At 36.9% G+C, this 23,505-nt stretch overlaps 1 protein-coding gene across 1 annotated transcript in view; it reads right to left on the bottom strand.

Moving 5' to 3' along the window:
* The window catches only part of LOC122478826 (glypican-5-like), a 1,039,221-nt gene that overhangs the window by 4,244 nt on the left and 1,011,472 nt on the right, over positions 1-23,505 (bottom strand). The window lies entirely within an intron of this gene.

Below are 23,505 nucleotides of genomic sequence, written 5' to 3'. Positions count from 1 at the left end.
AATAATTAGGACATTTTTAAAATGTCGAATTTATACAAATTGTATTTTGTTTTAGACTTAACTATGCATAGGGTCCTTATTGGAAAAATATCAAAGAATAACAAATACTAAATGATATCCTTTATACACATACACAGCTGTGGGGATGGAGGTGTAAACATCTGTCAAAAGATCAAAGAATTTGTTAATAGGGTGGGGATTAAAGTTAGGAATGAATGTTTGATTTTTTAAAAAAATGGCCCAAATTAAAGAGCAAGATCCAGGTGCATCTTGGTTATTACTTGTCTGTGTTACGAAACGTGACAAGCTGTGGAGACCAGCCCCCAGATTATTTGGGGGCGAAATAATCATCTTTTTTTAAAGTTTATTTTTGAGAGAGAGGCAGAGTGAGCAGAGGAGGAGCAGAGAGAGAGAGAGAGAGAGAGAGAGAGAGAGAGAGAATCTCAAGCATGCTTCATGCTATTGGTAGAGAGACCAATATGGCGCTCAAACTCAGGAATCATGAAATCGTGAACTGAGCCAAAATCAAGAGCCAGACACTTAACTGACTGAGCCACCCAGGCACCCTGAAATAGTCATCTTCTTAAAGAAGTTTACCTTATTACAATATATGTAGGGAAGTATTGACATCACTTTTGTATTACCACCAATGTTCTGAGACCACGTGGCCACCTGAAATATCTCATGGCATGCCCCTATCAGTCACAATTAATAAAGTTTAAATTCAATGTTACTACAGCCACAAATATTGACATCATAATTACAGTGGATTGGCAAAAAATCCTCATATAAGGAAAAGTCAATATTTACATAATTAGGTCAATACATATATATAATTCAGAAGGTAAAGCTCTACTGCACTCAGGGATGAGAACATTAAAACAAAGCACAGCTCTACTGATCTGACATATTGATTTTACAGTCTGAGATCTTACATTACTATTCATTATTTGGGTACCTGTTTTGCCCTTCTGTGTCATTAGGCAAGATGAATAAACTATAGGGATTCATTTTTTTAATAGGAAATGGAATGTGAATATTTTAGTCATGGGTTTGTACTTGTTATGGCCAGAGTTTAACAAGGAGCTATGAGGACTTTAGGCAATGAAAAAAATTTTTTCCAAGATAACTGTATAAATTTGAGCTTCAATGGATTTACTTTTCTTTTTTAAAGTACTGTGAAGAGGTACCTGGGTTGGATTCATCAGTAACTTTCTTATGCTTTTTTGAGCTTCATTGATTGAGAAGCTAGGTACTGGTCTGGATTCAGGGGTAATATGATGAGTAAAAATAAGTATAAAGGTGTTAGAAATGATGTAGATGTAGAAAGATGTTAAATCTTATGTCTGCAAGTCAGGCAGTGCCAGGAGGGATCGCCCACCTTCAATCAGATGTCATTTTAACATCTGAGGTAGAGATGTTATTAATAAGTGTGAAAGTTCTAAGGCTGATGGACCCTTGAGATAAGAGTTATATGACAACAATTAAAGATTCCTTCAAGAGCCTTTCAGTCAAGGCTGCAGTTTTGGATCAAATCACAATGTGGTCTTGACATCTGTTAAGAAATCTGAGTGTGCCAAGAAGGCTAGCCCCACAATTATTTGATGCAATGATTGTTTTCTTACAGGAATTTAATTAAGCTTGTAAATTATACTAAAGCTTAACCAAAAACCCATAAAAGAAAAAAATTAGTTTGGGAATTTCTTACATTAATGTATTAAAGGAAAGCAAAATAATCTTTGAATAATTTTTTAAGGCATAATAGAAATATATAAGATGCCAATGAACTCCTAGTTCTGTCCCTGAGGGAACACAGTCATATTGTTATAACAATAAATATAATATTAAAATTTGTCCATGCGTGATGGTTAGTGCTATGAAGTATGTAAAGGGATGTAACTTAGAAAAAAGCTCCGCTAAGGAAGTGTCATGTATTAATTTATTTGGCGATATCTATAGAGCACATGCTATGGTGCCGCTATTGTTCCAAACACTTCACACATCTTAACTTACTTAATTCTCATGACAGCCACTTGTAGTAGGCACTGTTACTGTGCCTGTTGTTACAGATAAGGAAACTGAGGCACTGGGAGGTTAAGTAACATGTGAACAGCAGCACCAGGTGTCTAATCCACAAGTCCAGACCCAGCCTGTGTTCTGACCTCTTGCTGTGCTGACTTCAAGCACTTTACTGGCCACCAAGAAATTAACATTTAACTTGGGAACACAGAAGGACAGAACCCAGAATGTGTGTGTGTGTGTGTGTGTGTTGTGTGTGTGTGTGTGTGTGTGTGTGTATTTTCCTTCCTTGATCTGGGATGGCTGATTATGTACTTCTTTTGCTGTATTAATCAAACAACTGGAAGTACTCAAGGTTAGAATTTATGTGGCAAGTAAACCATGTTGAATCAAAATGGCACAATGAACCTGAGAGGATTGTAGCTTCTTTTTTTTGTCATGCATATGCCAGTCTTTTCCTCGAAACAGGGGAATGTGGGTATTTTTTCCTCTCTCTCCATTTCATCTATCCACATACTTGAAAAATTTTCTTAGCTTCACTGAAAGATGAAGACTATGTTTAAAGATAATTTATTCTCTATTTTTTAATAAGGAAAATCACATGGGCAAGAATTCTTAATTTAGTCACTCATTTACAAAATTTACTGTCTGCTACCTCTCTGTCAGACACTGTGTTGGAGACCGAACATATACCATTAATTTACAGGTGTTCTCTTCCGACTTTGGTGATTCTTAAAAAACAAACAAAACCACACCAGGTGCCTTTTCTACCAATGGTAAGAGTGTAGGACAGATTTGAATGTTGGAAATGGTGCTATCGGTAATTATTTGAATTCAACAAAATCAAAATAATTTGCCTGTAGAAATGATCTAAAATAGTCTGTTATGTAGTATGCTTTTAATAAATATCATTGAATGAATAAAATGGGTGGCTGATTCTCAACAAGCAGATTGAGGTAGGTAGAATCGTTTCCCTCCTCTACAGTTTGGGAGCCGAAACAGTAGTTTATGCAAGGTAGCATGGTTGTAGCTAAATCCCAGGTGTGTCCCAGTCAAATGTGGTTCTCTTTGATCCCGACACCGTGCTCTTTGCCACTACACAATCAAAGCATTGAACTTGAAGTCAAACATTGGCTCTACCACAGTCTGGCTGGATGACGTTAGACATGACTTCTGTTTTACAGAACTTTGAAATGTCAGCATTTTCAGTGAGAAAGGAGAGTTTGTCCAAATACTGTGCTGGCTAGTTGATTAAATATTTAGAAAATAAGCTAGATATTTATCTCACAGCATTCTTTAAGGGCTTAGGAGACCAAAGACTTAAGTAGAAATAGCAAAGAAGCAGACGAATCATACAGGTTGGTTTTACAAATATATGTGTAGATGGGGAAAGGCATATAGATTTTTAGGCCAACTCTATAAAATAAAAGATTTAAAGCTTTAAATTTCTTAAAAAATCTCGGTGCATCATGAGACATCATAAAAATGTAAAGTGAGGGGACAAATAGTGAAGTCGAGAAAATATTTCAGGTGTATATTGTAGCAAAAGGATGATGTCTTTAACACAGAGTTCTTACAATCCCTATGAAAACAACAAAAATCCAATAGGTAAAAGGCAAAAGGAAGTAAATGGATACTTACAAGATGAAAGGTTAATGATTTTTAAGAAAAAATCAAAGACTTCTTTACTGCAAAGCAAATAAATATAATCTCACACACGATAAAATGCCCGTTATCTCATAAGTAGTGACAAAGGTGAGACAGAGAGGAGATAATAGCCAGTTTTGTCAAGGATACAATCCCTGTTTTAGGGCATTTATCAAATTATCTAAATGTTTAAAATATATGTTACCTCAAACCAATAATTCGAGTCAATTTTTTGGGAATAATTAAGAAAATATGTACATATTTGTTCACAAAATGTTAATCTGGGCAATGTGAATAAAAAGTAATTAAATGTCCACTAGTAGTAACTTGGGTTAAGAAAACTAAGTGTATCCATTATTGCAAATGATTCAAAAAGTAGGATTTATTGGTACAGAAAAAAATTTTGATATAATTTGATACATATACTTTCATAATCTTTAACGCTTTTTGAAACTGGTAGTCTATAGCTGCCTTTTTCTTTTTTTAAGTTTGTTTATTTTGAAGGGGGGGGCAGAGAGAGAAAGAGAGAGACAGAACTCCAAACAGGATCCATGCTGTCAGCGCACTGTCAGCACAGAGCCAGAGTCGGGGCCGAATTCAGCAACCGTGAGATCATGATGTGAGCCAAAATCAAGAGTCAGACACTTAACCAACTGAGCCACCCAGGTGCCCCCTCTAGCTGCCTTTCTTTGAGAGCAGGCTATCCCTCGCCAATTTCTGTGTTCACTTAGTAGGCATTTAGTAATAATTAGGTGAATGAATAAATCGGTAACATAATCAAGTACAGAAAATTAAAAAAGTATAAAAAATGTTTCTCCAACTTAGTTTTTAATGAGATGTAATTGACATATAACATTGTGTAAGTTTGAGGTATACAACGTGTTGACTTGAAATACTTAAATATTGCAAATGATTCCCACCACAGTTTTAGGTAACCTCTTCATCGTGTCACATAATTACCATTTCTTTTTTGTGGTGAGAGCATTTTAGATCTAATCTCTCAGTGACTTTCAAGTATATAATATAGTATTATAGTGATAATCATCATGCTGAACACTAGATCACCAAAGCTTATTCATCTTATACCTGGAAGTTTGCATCTTTGACCAATATCCCTCCGTTTCCCTCACCATCACCCACTCCTAGCCCCTGGTAACCACCCTTCTACTTAGGAAAAGAGTTTAGGCTTTATTAGATATTACACATAAATGATCTACAGTATTTGTTTTTCTCTGAGTTATTTCACTTAGCCATAATGCCCTCAAGATTCATCCAGTTTGTCACAAATGGCAAGGTTTTCTTCTTTCTCATGGCTGAATATTGCATTTTGTGTATATATACCACATAGTTTCCCAGTGATGGACTCAGGCAGTTTCCTTATCTTGACTGTTGTGAATAATGAGACAATGAACATGAGAGTACAGATATTTCTCTGAGATCCTGTTTTAATTTCTTTTGTTTTATATACCCAAGGATATATAACCCTGGGATTGCTGGATCTTATGGTAGTCCTGTGTTTAATATTGTAAGGGGATTCTACATTATTTCCATCATTTGTGAACCAATTTATATTCCTGCTAACAGTGCACAAGAATTCCCCTTTCTCCATACTCTTACCAACATTTGTTTTTTGTTTTTTATGATAGTAGCCATCCTAATGGGCGTGAGGTGGCATCTCATAGCGGTTTTGATTTTCATTTATCTGATGATTAATGATGTTTAGCACCTAGATTTCTCACTTTCTCATGTACCTGTTGGCCATTTGTATGTCTCCTTGGAATACTGTCTATTTAGTTCCTCAAATTCATTCACTTCTTTAAAATTTTAATTCTGGTGTAGTTAACATACGGTGTTATATTAGTTACAGCTGTACAATATAGTGATTCAACAACTGTATACATTACTCAGTGCTTATCAGGCTAAGTGTACTCTTATCCTCTTTGCCTATTTTACCCATCCACCCTCTACCTCGCCTCTGGTAGCCATCTATTTATTCTCTATATTTGAGTCTGCTTTTTTGCTTATTTCTCTCTCTCTCTTTTTGTTCCTTTGTTTTGTTTCTTAAATTCCACGTATGAGTGAAATCAAATGGTATTTGTCTTTCTCTGACTGACTTCTTTTGCTTGGCATTATACTCTCGAAATCCAACCGTGTTTTTGCCAATGGCAAGATTTCATTCTTTTTTGATAGCTGAATAATATTCCGCTGAGTATATATACCACTTCTTCTTTAGCTATTCGTCTATAGATGGACACTTGAGCTATTTCCATAGTTGGCCTATTATAGATAATGCTGCAATAACATAAGGGTGCATATAGCCCTTCAAATTAGTTCATATTCTTTGGGTAAATACCCATTAGTGCCATTCCTAGATCACAGGCTAATTCTATTTTTAATTTTTTGAGGAACCTCAGTACAGTTTTCCGTAGTGGCTACACCAGTTTGCATTCTCGCCAACAGTGCACAAAGGTTCCTTTTTCTCCATGTCCTTGCAAACGCTTGTTATTTCTTATCTTTTTGATACTAATCATTCTGACTGATATAAGGTGATAGCTCATTGAGGTTTTGATTTGCATTTCCCTGAGGATGAGTGATGCTGAGCATCTTTTTTGAATCTGTTGCCATCTATATGTCTTCTTTGGAGGAATATCTGTTCATGTCCTCTGCCCCTTTTTAATTAGATTGTTTTTTTTTCTTGTTGATTTATGTAAGTTCCTTATATATTTTGGATACTCACCCTCTATCAGATAGGTCATTTACAAATATCTTCTCCTATTCAGTAAACCTACTCTTTTTCCTTTTCTGTGCAGAAACTTTTTATTTTGCTGTAGTCTCACTAGTTTATTTTTGCTTTTATTTCCTTTACCTCAGAAGACTAATCTAGACAAATAAATGTCTATCTTTACTTTAAATTCCTATCAGGCATATTATCTCTGTTGTACTTACATATTTTGCTGTGATTTTGTCTTGTTCTTTCATTTGGGACGTATTTCTCTGTCTCCTCACTTTGTCTAACTCTCTGTGTCTATTTCTGTGTGTTAGAAAAGTCAATTATGTCTCCTGCTTTTGAAAGTAGTGGGCAGGGCATGCATTTTTAACAAGGTGACACTGGTCTCTTCCATTGGAGATGCCCAGCTGCTACTGAGACTTGAGCTGACTGGAGCCACTTTGCAAAGTGTGCATGGGTGAGGTGCATGTGCCCTCAGTGGGAGGTGACCAGGTGCTGCCACCTGGACCGAAGCCCTGCAAAGTGTGCAGGTGAGAGACTCAGTGTTGGCAGGTTTTGCACAGGTCTTTTAGAGAAGAAGACCTACAGCGTGAGGACTGAGGCAGGCCCTGCTGGGAGGGGCAGAGCATGATGTAAGCAAATTAGGTAGTGAATACTGGTGCTGTGCTGGTTACTGCGGGTGGCCATGTGTTTATGCCGGGGGGCAGGAGAGGGAAATGGTGGCTGCCAGCTCCTTTGCTCCTGGAGAAGTCTTTCAGGGAACTCTGAGATTAGTAAATAACTCTTTCCTGTATGCCCCCTGTGTTTTTCAAACTGCTGCTTCTATGTTGTATCTCCGCTGGCTGTTTGTCATGTTCTTTCAGGGCACGGACTCAGCTTCCTATCACCCTCTGGGCTCTCCCAGACTGAGTCTGCTGATTTTTAAAGTTCCAGGCTTTACGTCCCACTGGTTGTAAGAATTCACAAAATTCAGCCACTTGGTTTTCAAAGCCAAATGCTGTGAGGATTTATCTTTCCTATGCAGGCTCCTTGGTGTGAGAGTCTGTTTCTTACCTCTCTCCATGCCCGTGGCTCCCTCCTTCCTGTGGCTAGACTGATGGGGCTTAACTCTCCACTACTTCTCCACATTTCCTACCCTCTTCAGTGTGGCCTCCCATCTACATTTAGTTGTAGTGTTTGTTCTGCAAGTCTTTGGGTCATTTTCTCAGTTATTTACAATGATGTGAGTGTTATCTAGTTGTATCCATGGGACAAGGTGAGTTTAGGGTCTTTATATTCTGCTGTCTTCCCTGAAGTCCCCCAAAAGAAAACAAAGTATCCAGGGAAAAGACAGATTGCACTTAACAACAACAACAACAACAACAAAAAGATTATTAGATTAATTTTCAAGAGCAATACTAGATACTAGAATAAGAAAAGTTCATTCTAAACACGAAGGGATACAGAATTGTATATGAAGTTAAACTATGTGGAAGAAATAAAGGTTTTTAACAATGAGTAATGTTTTTAACCCTCCCTAAACAATTCTAAATACATTAATAAAAAGTCTATGTAAAAATCCAAGAAACAGCCTGATGAAGGAATGGGTTGAAGTTACAGTACTGACCAAAGCAATTGGCAAACATGTAGATTACTGTATGTAAGTGTGTTAGTTGAAAAAAACAACAGATGACTAATTTAGAGTGTTAGAAACAGGGTATGATTGAAGTACATGTAAATAATCATCAAAACATTCTAAAGTGTTTGTATATTTGGGAAGTGAGAAATATTAATTAACTTTAGTTTCTGTCAAGACAATGATGTATTTAAATGAATGTAAAAAATTCAACTCTTAGCAAATAATTAATATGGAATACATATGTTCCTAATCCACTGAGGAAAAGGGGATTCATGAAATCTAATAGAAGTCAGCAAAGAACAACCACACAAACAAAAATGTCTGGCAAATGGAAAACACAAAATCAGATGTTAAAACCATAAGCAAATAATTTAGTAATCTTTAAATGAAATGAGCGAAAATCAGAGAACAGGCGCTCAGTTCAGATTAAAAAAAAATCTCGTGGCACAGCAAAATACAATGATACAGCAAGGGTGAGAGTAAATGCTTGCAAAAATATACTCCAAGCAAATAACAAGGAAAAGAAAGCTGATGTCATTGTATGAATAAAAAAATAAAATGGTTTTAAGTATTAAAAAGGAAAAAGAAGTTCATTACATAATGACAAGAAAAATAATTCAACACCTAATTCTGAGCCTAAGTTATCTTTAACATTCTCAAAGAAAAGAAATATTTATAAAGCAGAATAATTGGATAAAATAAATGGGACATATCCACAGTCACTGGGGGATTTTAACCCCACTGTCTCAGTAATTGATGGCTCAAGAGATAAAAATCAGTGAGGAGATACATGGATGGCTTGGTAATGAGAGACGCTGTACAGGGGAAGGAAAGGAGAACTCCACTGCCTTTTTGCCATGGTTCTAGTAACATTCCTCACATCTCCTTGCTCTTCCTCACCAGTTTCTTCTCCTGGAAAGAGAACACGTTGCTCTGTCTGGTAGGTTGGGGAGAAAAATCTAGAGCCCACCGAAAACCTTATTTTAAGGACATAAAAGAGATGTATTAAACAGATAATTTGATATCTCTTTCACTGTGTTCTGAAATCTTATGATAGCCCTTGGTCCCTTGGTGTGGGATGATTACAACCATTGTGCTGGGAACCTAGTGGCCCTTTCTATCTAGAAACTCCTGTCCAGCTGGAGGAATATTGTTGAATTCGTTCACTGATGACTTTCTGTCCTCTGTTTTCTTTGTGGTGTCTGGAAATCCCATTATCTGAGTGTTGGATTTCCAGAAAGTGTCTTCCTGAATTCCTCTTCCAGCCTCCATCATTTCATGCTACTTGCTGAGAAATTTTCTGAACTTAATTCTTCAGTCCTTTTTGTTGAGGTTTTCACTCTTGCATTCAGATTTTAGGTTTATTAAAGTTGATTATTTTTCTCAAAATATACCTTTTTGGTTTTTGTCTTCTCAGGCCTTGTTAAGACACTAATTACAGTATTTTTTTTGAAAATTTTTTTCTCTCTGCAGAATGTTGTTTAATACAAGTTGCTTTTAAATAAGACCTTCTGCTTGTAGATAAGACCTTTTTTCATGTTACATACTTATGTCAGATAAGTGGTAATCCCTGACTCATGGTTATGTGCTAGTACTTAAGAGTAGGGAGTGAAAACTGGAGTGGAGCTGTGAGTTTGTGAATGGGGCTCTGTAATGATTAGACAAGCGTGATCTTGTTTACGTGTCTGTTGGGAAACCTGCATATGTCAGAAGGATAGGGTAGAGGTCAGGCTGGAAGAAAAATGCCTCTGAGATATTGCTAGCAATGTCCATTACCAGTCAAGGTAATTCTATTGTAAATTAGTACCTCAACTCCATACCAACACATGCTTCAATGTCACCAGAGCATGGGGAGTCAGGAGTAGAGAAACAAACTGGCAACTAAAAGTGTCCATCAGGGAAGGGACACATGTCACTTCTGCTCACTACTTTATTGGGCAAAGCTGGTCACATGACAATTTCTAACCTCAAAAGGAAGGGATGTGTAGTCTTATTTTGTGTATAAGGGAAGAAGGCACAGAAATACTGCAGACCAGAAGTCATGTCTATTAGGCCCCCTTTAATTGTCTCTGTTTGTTTCTTAAGCTAGGCAGATCTACAGAGAAAACTCTTCCAACATCCTGCCTAAGAGTAAATTCCCAAGTGTAAGAATTCTGAGAGCCAAGTGGGAGAAGAAGGCTGGGTGTAGGGTGTAGGTCTCAACATTCCTGAGGTATATAACCAAGATGTAGATGTGTATTTGTCAATCCCCTTTCTTTCAGAATAATATTCCTTCTCTGAACTGTAGATGGCATTCCCCAGTCCAGGCACCCTTCCCAGACTATACCTCCTGTGTCATACTGATGTATTGGAGAGAGTGGAGGTAGGGATCACGGACTGTTGTTGAGTAGTCCTTCTTTTGTAGACACTCTTCTTTCACCTCTATCACCAAGAATAATGCCTATTCCTGTATCTTCTGAGGATTTGATTGAGCACATTGGGTTGGTTCTTGCTCTCCTCAGTGTTGGTTGGGAGTTGACTTTCTTGGGCCTCCTACATTAGGTACCACTCATCCATTTGCTTACTAGCTTCCAAATATTGCTATTGTTACCTGTTCTGTTTGCTCTCCATAAACTTAGCCTTTTGTGTGTGGGGGGGTAACAAGTCCTTATATTGTATTTTAGTGGGGTGGCAGGAGGGAATAAAATTAAATGTATTCTGATCAATCTGTCATCTTTAAGGCAGCAAACATTTCTAGTATCTGGCCACTAGCACTCCATTCTGACTTTGGGTAAGCCTCCATCTCTTCAGCGTGTTCTCAGTGGTGTAGTTTGGGTCTGAGTCTGTTCTGGCTGGTCAGCACTCCTGCTGTAGATGCTCTAACTATTTTTGATGATCATTCCTGATACGGTGATTATTTTCATTAAAAACACAGAGCCGTGTTTCATTTTGCTTGCAAACTTACCAGTAAAACATGACTGCTCCCTCCCCACTAATAAATAGTGCAAAACCACCTACTGCCTAACAGAGGAATGATTGAATGCACATTAGAGGACTGGAGGGCAAGTTGTTTTGCCTTTGCATTGCCTAATCTAGGGCACATTTCCTGTATAATCTTGTAAAGCTTGCTGAATGGGCCAGAAGAAGGCCTACCTAGCTATAGAGCTTTGGGAATAATTGGAAAATTGAAGATTGCTACAGTTTGGGCCCTTTAAATACTTTCTTTTATTTGGACTTTTTTGTTGGACCTATAATGCATGTGTATCAGATACTGGATTGGGCATTGAATAAATAGATGACATTTTCACTTACTAGTATTTGCTAAAAATTAGCTGCTGCAAGTAAAATGTGAACGCTGATGAGGAGACAACTTTTCTCCCAATGAAATGTGAAAATTAACTTCAGATAGAATTTGCCTGTTTTACTTCAGTAAGTGAAGAATATTAAGTAGCTAATCCTTAGAGCCTAAAAATTGTCAAAACGTCTAAGAATGTTGTGCAAGAGAGATTGTGAGGCTTATTACATTTATTAAATAGAATGAATTAGTTTGGCTTGCATATCCAATTCATCATGTGTATTATAAATCAATACAGTTAATATTTCAAGCTCTAAATATTTTGCATGTTATTTTTTTAAGGGTAAAATCCATTAGCCCAGGGGATATCTAAACAGAATATAAGGAAATAGCCATTCCCACCATCTTTGGAAAGAATATCAATGTTAAGCATGAAAATATCCACAAACCACAGCACACATCAGGCCAAGTACTGAGGTTGTAGGGGATAGCTGGCTTTCTGCTTGCCCTCGTGATGTTCACAATTGGGGGGTTGTATTCAGATGGGACTACGTAACATTTTAAAATATGCTATTTGCTGTACTTTGGGTTGACAAGGCATTATGAAAATAACAGGTGCATGTGTAAGGAGGGAACACTCTCATATGGAAAGCAGGAGAATTATGCGGATGTTTAAATTACAGCATCACCTTCCCTGACCCAGTATGGAAATTCTTCCATTCCTGCATTATATCTCTTGGAACAAATAACATCCATACTCATTCTCTCTCAAACCCACAATTCACTCTTGCCCCAGTATCTAATTCCACATGACATATGATAATAAAATGCATAGTTTTCCAACTACTGTAAGTTTTCAGCAATCCTGTCAGCTCTTTCTGTCCTTGTCCCTATCCATTGTCAGACTATAACCACTTGCTGTGTTTTTACCTGAGGTATCTACATGTTTTCTTCCTGTCATAATCACTTGTTTTAAGACTGTTGAAAAAAAATATATAAGTTTTTGTCACTTTTATTTGGGTTCATGTGTTGATCTCATCCATTTAACTTTAACTCCCTCAAAATCATGATCATGTATGTATGTTTTCTATTTTGGGGGCTTATCAGTATCTCTTCACAGTATCCTGTGAAACTTTGGTACAAAGTTTTTGAGTATATGGCTTACTGGAAATAAGTTTGATTCATAAATAGGCACTTAACTCTTTTTTGTTTTTTATTTATTTAACTTGGAGCTGCACAGACTCCTAGAATTCATGCTAGAAGGCAATGGAGGACAGAAGGAAGCTGGGTCAAGACCCACAGATCTTACAAATTCATGCTCATTGAGATTCAGTTTCTTCATCGGTATCATTTACATGATAATAATGCCTTCTCCCAGGATGGATATAAAAGTTAAATGAAGTCATCAATATGAACACATTTTGTAATTTTTTACATGGACAGGAATATGGGTATTATTTGAATATTAGAGGTTGAGGCAGGCAAAGTAAATTGAACAGCAAAGTTTCCAGTAGCCAACAGAGCCAGAAATAGGATGCCAGACTCCTGACTCCCAGCCAAGGCCTGGTAAGGGGACTCTCTGCCATAGAACAAATTGCCTTCACTATTAGAAAAGCCATTCAGATGTTGTGTGACATTAAATAGGACCCCAAAAAATTAGAATATTCTCTATCATCAAAGAATTGTTATTATAAAGATCACTCAATTGCATACATACATACATATGCTCTTAAATTTCAAAGTTTAGCAAAGGTGATTATTTAGTTAATGTATAGGATGATCCCCCTATGTCACTGGCACTTGATAAATGTTTTTGAATAAATAAATTTATGCAAAATCCTGGCCTAAATAGCCACAAACAAAAAGCAAACCTTCAATATAACACACCCAAGCTCTGCATTTTCCTATAAAGACAAATGCTCACCTTCGTCTCACAGATTTTTTTAAGACTTTAATTTTTAGAATGATTTTAGGTGCATAACAAAATTGAAAAGAAGGTACAGAGATTTTCCATATGCCCTTTACTCCCCACATGCATAGACTCCCTCATTACCAACATCACTCACTTAAGGGGGGCTTTTTTTCCCCACCAAGGATAAACTTATATCAAAGCATTATAATCACCTAAAACTTTTATCTTAAAGTTCACTTTGGCATTTTACATTCTTTGGGTTTGGACAAATGTATAACGACATATATCCCTCATTATAATAACATATAGAGTAGTTTCACTCCCTAAAGATCCTCTATTCATCTATTCATCTAACTATTCATCCTTATCCACCATACTGCTGGAAACCATTGATCTTTTTAATTGTCTTCATAGTTTTGCCTTTTCTGGAATGTCATATACTTGGAATCATACAGAATGTAGCATTTTCAAATTGCCTTTCTCTTAATAATATACATGTAAGGGGCACCTGGGTGACTCAGTCTGTTAAGTGTCTGGCTCTTGATTTTGGCTCAGGTCATGGTCTCACAGTTCATGGGATTGAGTCACATAATGGGCTCTGTGTCAGCAGCATGGAGCCTGCTTGAGATAACCTCTCTCTCTCTCTCTCTCTCTCCCTCTCTCTCTCCCTCTTTCTCTCCCTTCTCCTACTCATGTGTGCACTCTCTCTCTCTCTCTCTCTCTCAAAATAAAAAATAATATACACTTAGGGGTGCCTGGGAGGCTCAGTTGGTTAAGCATCTGACTTTTGGCTCAGGTCATGATCTCATGGCTCATGAGTTCGAGCCCAGCATTGGGCTTTGTGCTGACAGCTCAGAGCCTGGAGCCTGCTTCAGATTCTGTGTCTCCCTCTCTCTTTCTACCCCTCTGCTGCTCACGCTCGTCTCTGTCTTGCAAAAATAAACAAACATTAAAACATTTAAATGTATATTATTTTTTATTTATTTAAATTTTCTCTGTGACTTTTCATGGCTGAATGACTCATTTGTTTTTAGTGTTGAATAAATATTCATTGTCTGCTAGTACCACAGTTTACTTATTCACCTATTGTAACACATTTTGGTTGCTTTCAAAATCTGGCAATTATGAAAGAACCTGCTATCAGCATCTTTGTATAGGTTTAGGTATGAGCATAAGTTTTCAACTCTTTTGGGTAAATACCAAGAGCTTGACTGGTAGATCTTATGCTAAGTGTCTGTTTAACTTTGTAAAAAACTGCTAAGCAGTCTTCCAAAGTAGCTATACCATTATGCATTCCCACCAGCAGTGGATGAGATTTCCTGTTGATTTACCACCTTGCCAATATTTGGTGTCATCACTGTTCCAGATTTGGGCCTTTCAAATAGGTGTGTGGTGGTATCTCATTGTTTTAATTTGAATTTTCTTGATGGCTTATTATGTGAACATCTTTTCAGAGGCTTATTTGTTGTCCATATATCTTCTTTGGTGAGGTATCTCTTAAGATCCTTGGCCTATTTTTAAATCGGGTTACCTGTATTCTTACTGTTTAGTTTTAAGCGTTCTTCACATAATTTGGATAGCAGTTCTTTGTCAGAGGTTTTTTTTTTCTTTAATATTTTTTCCCAGTCTGTGGCATGTCTTTTCATTCTCCTGATATTGTCCTTTGGAGAGTAAAAGTTTTATTTATTTTTTTTAAATCACATGCTGTGATTTGCACAGATGCAATGCACTTAATTTTCAGAACTTATTCATCTTTTTTTAAATATAACCACATTTCTTTTAAGTTTATTTATTTTGAGAAAGAATGTGTGTGGGGGGGGAGGGGCATATAGAGAGACAGAGAGAATCTCAAGCACAGAGCCTGAGGCAGGGCTAGAACTCATGAACCATGAGACCATGACCTGAGCCAAAACCAAGAGTCAGACACTCAATAAACTGAGCCACCCAGGTGCCCCAACTTATTCATCTTATAACTGTAACAGAAGCTTTTAATTTCAATGCAATCTACCCTATCAATTATTTCTTTCTGTGGATTGTGTCTCTGGTATTGTATTTAGAAGGCATTTTTTCCAAAGAATTTTAGGTAAATTAAGCGTTCCTACCCATTTCCCATGAAACTGCTTCCTGACTTGTAAGAGTGTATGAGACATTTGTGCAAAATGAAATCTATTATTTTCAAGAGTATTGGGATGTAAAAAAGGAAATTGAGTCTCTAAGTGATGGGTGTTACCCTGAGGAAGGGTCAACTTCAACACAGAATGAGGTGGGGGAAATATTTCAAAGCACAAAATCCAGAGAGAACATGTCCTTGGAGGTGAGATTGGAGGATGCTGCACAATGGAACATGAGTAAATTGGGACCAGAGGGAAATGATTTTTCATGAGCACCTCCAAGAAGTTTTACAATATCACACTACCTCTGCATATGGGACCAAGTGTGAGCCATATGGTTCTAACTCCAACAATTAATACGTCATGAGTAGGAATGGTGACAAAGGTATTAAAGAAAAGAAAGATGTTAAGATACACTTTTTATTTTTAAATAATTTATAGTACATATACCTCCTCAAAAAAAGTTGCACACTTCTGTTTTCAAAAATTTCCTTGGATATGTGAAGCAAAATTTCAGTAGTTTGTGCAGATAAAGCATCTAGAAGTTATCTGATGTGAATTAAACCAAATTTATTGTATGAAGACTGTCACTTCCAACCAGATGGTACACATTATGCACATGATAAAGGTCTCTCATAACATTCTCACTAATATTAGCTTGTTTATGGAATACTAAAGCTGTAACACCAACTGACAAGATCAAGATCTGGGATGCTGGTATTCTATTCTCAACTCATTCTGTGCATAAATAGAGCAATATAGTGGGTGCCAGGCAGGATCTCAAAAACCACTGCAGCAACAGGATTCAATTAAGGAAAAAATGAATCCCATACCCAACACCAAATGTATCCCCCAAACAAAATCTATACTTCATTAAATTATTATCTGGAGACAATGGCTGTCTTTCTATGTAAGATGGTCTCTCAATCTTGCCTATGAAACTTATGGCCAATTTTAAACGGAAAAATTATTTGGTCATATCTCCATTTTAGAAAACTGATTTTAATTTATAATATTATATATAACTACACAACTATATACAAACTCTTATGATGTAAATCTAAAACAATATTACACATTAAACAATGATGAAATTAACATTAAGATTATCATTAAATTAATGTGATGGATGCTTTGGTCCTCTCAACTCTACATTCCAACTATACTGTGAATACTTACAGATGGTATGATGGTTAATTTTATGTATCAACTTAACTGGGTCACAGGCTGCCCAGATGTTTGTCAAACATTATTTTTGGTGTTTCTGTGTAGGTGTTTTGGATAAGATTAACATTTAAATGGATAGACTGATGAGAGCTGATTGTTTGCTGTTGTGTGGGGGCCTCATCCAATCAGTTGAAGGCCTGACTAGAACAAAAAGTCAGATCCTCTCCCAAGTAAGAGAGAATTCTTCCTGTCTGACTGCTATTGAACTGGGGCATTGACTTTCCTTGCCTTTGGATTCAAACTAAAACATGAGCTCTTCCTGGTTCTTTAGCTTGCTAGCTTTTGGATTGGAACTATACCATTGGCTCTTCTGAATCTCTAGCTTGCTGACTGCCATGCAGATTTGAGAGTACTTAGGTGAATCTATTGCTTATAATAACAAAAAATATTGTCATATGTACATATATACAGCTTATTGGTTTTGTTTCTCTGGAGAACCTGAAGCAATACAGGTATTGGTATCAAGAGTGGTTTTAGAGGAACAGAATTTTGATGAATTTTCTGAATTACTTCTGGTGTTTCTAGAATTAATTATCTAATGTGATTAGATTTAAAGGTGCTAAGACTCTGTTTCCAGTGGTAAAGAGAGCAGCAATAGTCCTTGGCATGATCTGGCAATAGAGATATATAACATATTTCCATTGCATAGTCCTAACTGATTACTTATAAGCAGCAAGGATCTGGGTAACTGTGTATATGATACTTGTGAACATTTTTGTCAAGCTAATGATAGAATGAGATTGCCTGGTTGTCCTAGTATTGCTGGACAAAGTGGGGAAAGAAAAGAATGAACTCAGGGATTTGAATTCCTACTTCAAGTGCTGTGTAAATGACCTGAAAGCTTCTTCCTGAGGTCTGAAGGAGATTATTATCTCCTGTAGCTACAGAGCTAAGTTTGAGTTAGAAATGTCTGACAGGCCTTGGTTTAATGGAGAGAAAGGGATTCAAAGGTTTAGAGAGACTGGAGTGTTAGTGCATTTGTCATTTAAGACTTATTTATCTACCCTGAGGGGGTCCAGAAGACACACTTTGGCCATGACTGTAAAAAATAGTGAGGGGAGCCCCAGCATCCTTGAAGAGATCGATGATTGCTCTTCTTTGCAGGCCAGTCCTTACAGTGGGAAATGAGATCATTGAACTAGGAAACCTAAATGCAATATGAGTATTTAGATCCTAGGGTGGAAAGGGCCAAGAGGTGGCACTCATCACTAAAGGCAGGTGGGTGTGGTTACCTCACTATAATAAAAAGCAGAGTCAAAGCAGCAATCAGAACATTCTGACTCATGCAGACTAATGGTGTTGGCTAATTAATCATGGTGTTATTAGAAGTGAAATAAATGGGAAGTTTACCAAATTCTTACTTGATCCTTATAAGTATGAAAAAATCTAGGTGAAGTGAACAAAAATCTAACCCAAATCATAAACACAGAGGATGTCTCTTCAAGCAATTCCTAGACTTAAGCCAGTTTACAGATTCAGAACCCCTTGAATGAAGGGGAAGCCAGGTGCCCTTGATCTCTGTACACTGCCAAAATTTATACTCTTAATACTAAACATTTTCTAGAGAGACATATAGCCATTTACTAGGGTAAATGTGCATCAAGGGAAAGAAAATCAGATCTCTTAGGTCCTCTCAGATACTAATTCTGAACTGACACGGATTCCAGGAGACTCACAAGGTTACTCTGCTCTGCTACAGTAGAGGCTTATGGAGATCAGATGATCAATGGGTTTTAGGTTAGGTTCTTCTCACAACAAGCCTCCTGTATGTACTTGCCCAGTTTTGGAATTCATAACTGGAATAGACATATTCAGAAGATGGCAGGGTCCCCATGTTGGTTCCCAGATCCAAGGAATAAGGGCTACTATGGTGGGAAAGTCCAAGTGGAAATCACTAGAACTATCTCAATGAAGGACAATAGTGAAATAAAATTTTTGGAGGGATTGCAGAGATCAGTGCACTGTCAAGGACTTGGAAAATAAAGGCATGGTATTTTCCAAAACATCCCTATTCAACTTTGTAGAGGACAGATGAATCTTGGAGAATGACAGTGGATTGTTATAAACACAATCAAATGGTAAATTTAATTGTAGCTGCTGTACCAGATGTGATTTTATTACTTGAGCTAATTAATACATCTCCTGGTACCTGGTACAGCTATTGATCTGGCAACTGCTTTTTTCTCCATCCCTGTCAATAAGGACTACCAGAAGCAGTTTGTTTTCAGCTGGCAAGGTGAGCAATATACCTTCACTGTGCTACCTTAGAGGTATATCAACCCTCTAGCTCAATGTCATAATTTTGTTTAAGTGATATAGATTCTCTTTCCCTTCCACAAAGTACCACATTGGTTCATTACATCAGTTACATTATGCTGATTGGACCTAGTGAGAAGTAGAAACCGCTCTAGACCTACTGGTAAGACATTTGCATGACAAAGTGTAGGAAATAAATATGACAAAAGTACAGGGGCCTTCTACCTCATTTCTAAAGGTTCAGTGGTAAGGGGTATGTTAAGATATCCCTTCTAAGGGGAAAGCTATGTTGTTTTATCTGGCCCCTCCTTCAACGAAAAAAGAGGATCAATGCCTGGTGAGTCTCTTTGTATTTTAGAGGCAACATACTCCTCAGTGTGTTACTCTTACATATTTGCCAAATGATGTATAAGCTGCTAGTTTTGAGTAGCGTCCAGAATAATAGAAGGATCTAGGCTGCCATGCAAACTGCTCTGTCAGTTGGGCCATATGATCCAGCAGATCTAATGGTGCCTGAAATGTCAGTGGTATCCCTGTAGGTGAATCACAGTGCAGGCCTTTAGGATTTTGAAGCAAATTGTGCAGTGCTCTGTAGGTAATGACTCTTCTTTTGAGAAACAGCTCTTGGCCTGCTGCTGGACCTTAGTGGAGACTGAACACTTAGCCCAAGATCACTAACTTACCATGCAACCTGAACTGCACAACATAAACTGGGTGCTATCTAACCCACCTAGCTATAAAATTCAGTGTGCAAAGCAGCACTCCGTTATCAAATGGAGGGGGGCATTTATGTGACTGGTCCTGAGCAGGACTTGAAACCACAGTAGGTTACATTAAGAAGTGGCCCACCCAAATGCTCATTGTCTCTACTCGTGTTACACTCCCAGCCTGCACCAATGGTTTTATGGGCAGTAGCCTATGATCAGTTGGCAGAGAAAGAGAAGAACTTGGGGCTGATATACAGATAGCTTGACAGTTTGTGCAAGCACCACCCTAAAATAAACAGCTGTAGCATTACAGTCTCTTTTTGGGACATCCCTGAAAGACAATGGTGAAGGGAAGTCCTCCCTATTGGCCTACTTCTGGGCATCACTTGGTATTACCATATCCTATGAATAAGGTCAATGGAAGACTATGATAACTCAATCCAGGCAGGACTAGACCCTTCAGGAATGATGGTTTGGGTCATCTACCAGGTAATGAACCATGACCAGGATGTACTTACTGAAGGCAAAAGGAATGTAAAATTGAGAAAGGGAGAAGGTAGTTATAAATAACAGCTATGACTACGTGACATGTATAGGAACAAAAACTGTAATTGTCATGAGTACTTCATCCCTACTCTGTTACAGTGAAGGTGGGCCTCAATCAGCTGAAGGCCTGAAAAGAACAATAAGGCTTACTCTTCCCTAAGAGAGAATTCTTCCTTTCCACTGCCTTTGAACTGGACATGACTTTTTTCTGCCTTTAGACTAGAAATGAAATGTCAGCACATTCTGGGTGTCAAACCTGCTAGCTTACAGTCTGAAACTATATCGTAGAAACTATATCCTGATTCTTTGCCCTTCAGAATTGGACTAGAACTACACCATTGGCTCTCCTGAGCCTCCCACTTACCACCTTACTCAGCAGATCTTAGGATTTGTCCGTCTCCATAATTGTGTGAGCCAATTCCTTATAATAAATCTCTATATAGCCCGCTGGTTGTTTCTCTGAAGAATCTTGACTAATACAGATGGCAATAGTACAAGTTCTGATTTAGGCATGCTCATTTTTTTTTTATGTCATGTGATTCATTCACGTGCCAATTTCACTTTGAGCATTTATATCCACTATTCATTTTTACTGTGAACCATGATGAAATTGGCCTTTACCTGATGGGAACAGACATTTACATTTTTAGTCACTCTGTTTCTTGTTCATTACAGATGGGCAAGTAAGAACTATTTTTCAATGTCATTCTAAACACAAATGTTAATATTGATATTGGTGGCTTATGTTTGATTATTAAGCAGTTTTCCAGGTGATTCAGAATGAATATGGACATTGACACAAACTGACATAAAATATTTACTCAAAAAATCAACTTTACAGTGAATTACAGCCTGATGACTAATCCATGGATTTTTCCAGTGTTCTACCTTCCTATTTGAGAAATACTGTACTGAAGTAGAATGGTTAACACTTAAAAAAAAATAGAATCATATCAACCCAGCTTACATATTAGTTCTTCTCTTTATTACTTATGAGTGCTTGAGAAATGAGACAGTGCATATATAGCATTTAGCATAGTGACCTGCACACAGCAAACAATGACTCCCAGTGGTTATTATTAATACATTATAAACAAAAACCTTGTAACTTTGGAGATTTATTTTCCTAATCTTGTGCCTTTCTCTCTCAACCTTCTACTCTGGGAGACCTGTTCTGTCCATAATATCATATTGTTCAGTCATTGACATGAAGCCACTCCTTCTGGGCTCAAAACAATAAAAAGAGGTAAGGGGCTCTAGGAAACACTGTGTAACTCTGCCAGTTGATTTCAACCTTAGCTGCGCATTAGCATTTACCCAGAGCATACAACTTGAAATACACCACTCCTGTCACTGGAGATCTTGATCTGATTAACCTAAAGTAGGGTCTTTATATTCAGTATTTTAAAAATGTAGAAAGACATAGGAAGGCATCATTCACATCATTCACTTAGTTCTTTTTCCTTCTTTAGTTATTCTCATTTTAGGTGTCAGTAATGTTTAGAATTTTAAAGAAGATATTAGTAAACATCTGTTCAGAAATATTATTTTTTTTCTTTGGGCCTTTAATACTTATGGAAGCAATAGGCAATTGGACTAATGGAGTATCTTGGGAAAATTATACTTTATTGATGTGGGGACATGTCAGAAGCAAATGTTGGCTCCTCTCTAGCGGCCTCTTTGGCAAGTACGCACCAATGGTGTTTATGAGAATGTTCTGTAATTACCAACTGGGTTCTAGTTGCAAAACTTTCATGGATGATGCAAAATAAAATAGAGTGATTTTTATTTGAATTCCCAAAGAATTTCCTGTACAGTTTAAACACACTTGTTTGCTTAGTTTTTTTTTTTTTCAAATCTCTTTTCACCTTTCTTCTGCTATGCTAGTTAATATAATATGGCTGTTACTAATAGTTGATTTAATACTATTTTATTTCACATTTATTTCTTGGAAGACTAAGAAATGCTTAGCATATTTCAGTTATATTTGTACAACCCACCTAAAAATTAATATTTCACCCGTAGGCTTTATAGGTGAGCTACCATGTCAAGCTATAATAAGAAGGACATTTTATATCAGGGTTGTGCAAGCATAACTGCTATGATAAAGCTGAAATAAAAACTGCTTCTAGGAATTGAGAGCAACAGGAAATCTCATTAAAATTACCCCTTGTATCACACTACATCTTTATATAAATTTAAATGCTTATATTCACTGGAAGAGAACTTAATGAGAATAGAATTCAGGTGAACTTAACATAAATTTTTGATTTTCAGCATATAATATCTGATCATTCTTTTTCTTATAAAAGAAATTCCTTTTGTATAGACTATATGCAGATTTTGGATGAGAGCCTGCACAATGAACTTTTATCATTTAGAAAATTTGGACTCCTATCTACTAAAGACTTTCTTATTCTAGTGTGACCATACTGGCACTGAGATTATGGCATAGAATTAATTAGTTTAATTATGAGAAAAATATCATTTAGGGGTAATTAGATTTATGTGATTTAGTCAATCAAATTAAATATTTTATTGTTTTTATTTCCAAGAAATGTAGACAGTCCAAAGTTCTGGACATGCAGCTAATTACTCTGAAAGAGCCAGTACTTTCTTCCTCACATTGTTATAAGACTAAATACTAAATAAAACAACTGCACTCTTTCAGGCTCAGCACATTGATAAAAATCCATCCAGAATAGCACTGCAGTTAAAGACACAAGTTTGCATTCTCTGGAGATGCTCCTTTATCATATTTTATTTATTATTTTTTCTCCCCAATATTTTATTTAAACTCAAGTTAGTTAGCACATAGCATATAGTGTAGTATTTATTTCAGTAGTAGAATCTAGTGATTCATCACTTATATAGAACACCCAGTGCTTATCCCAATGAATGCCCTCCTTAGTACCCATCACCCATCTAGCACATCCTTCCTTCACTTCCTTCAATCAACCCACAGTTTGTTCTCTATAGTTGAGTCTCTTATGGTTTGGCTTCCTCTCTGTTTTAATATTATTTTATTCTTCCTTCCCCTATGTTTATCTGTTTTATTAAGATCCACATATGAATGAAATCATATGGTATTTGTCTTTTTTCTGACTCATTTCGCTTATACACACACACACTTATTTCGCTTATTCACACACACATATTTCACTTATACACACACACACACACACACACACACACACATGAATATTCCCCATATCTTCTTTATGCATTCATCAGTAGTTGACTCTTGTTTTTCATAGTTTGGCTATTGTTGATAATGCTGCTATAAACCCTGGGGTGCATGTATCCCTTTGAATCTGTATTTTTGTATCCTTTGGGTAAATATTTGGTAGTGTAATTGCTGGGTTGTAGGGTAGTTCTATTTTTAACTTTTGGGGGAACATCCTTACTGTTTTCCAGAGTAGCTGCACCAGTATGCATTCCACCAGGAGTGCAAAAGTGT

The sequence above is a fragment of the Prionailurus bengalensis genome, chromosome A1 (assembly GCF_016509475.1).
Source record: "Prionailurus bengalensis isolate Pbe53 chromosome A1, Fcat_Pben_1.1_paternal_pri, whole genome shotgun sequence".
Lineage (NCBI taxonomy): Eukaryota > Metazoa > Chordata > Mammalia > Carnivora > Felidae > Prionailurus > Prionailurus bengalensis.
This window is presented reverse-complemented; position numbering and strand designations above follow the sequence as displayed.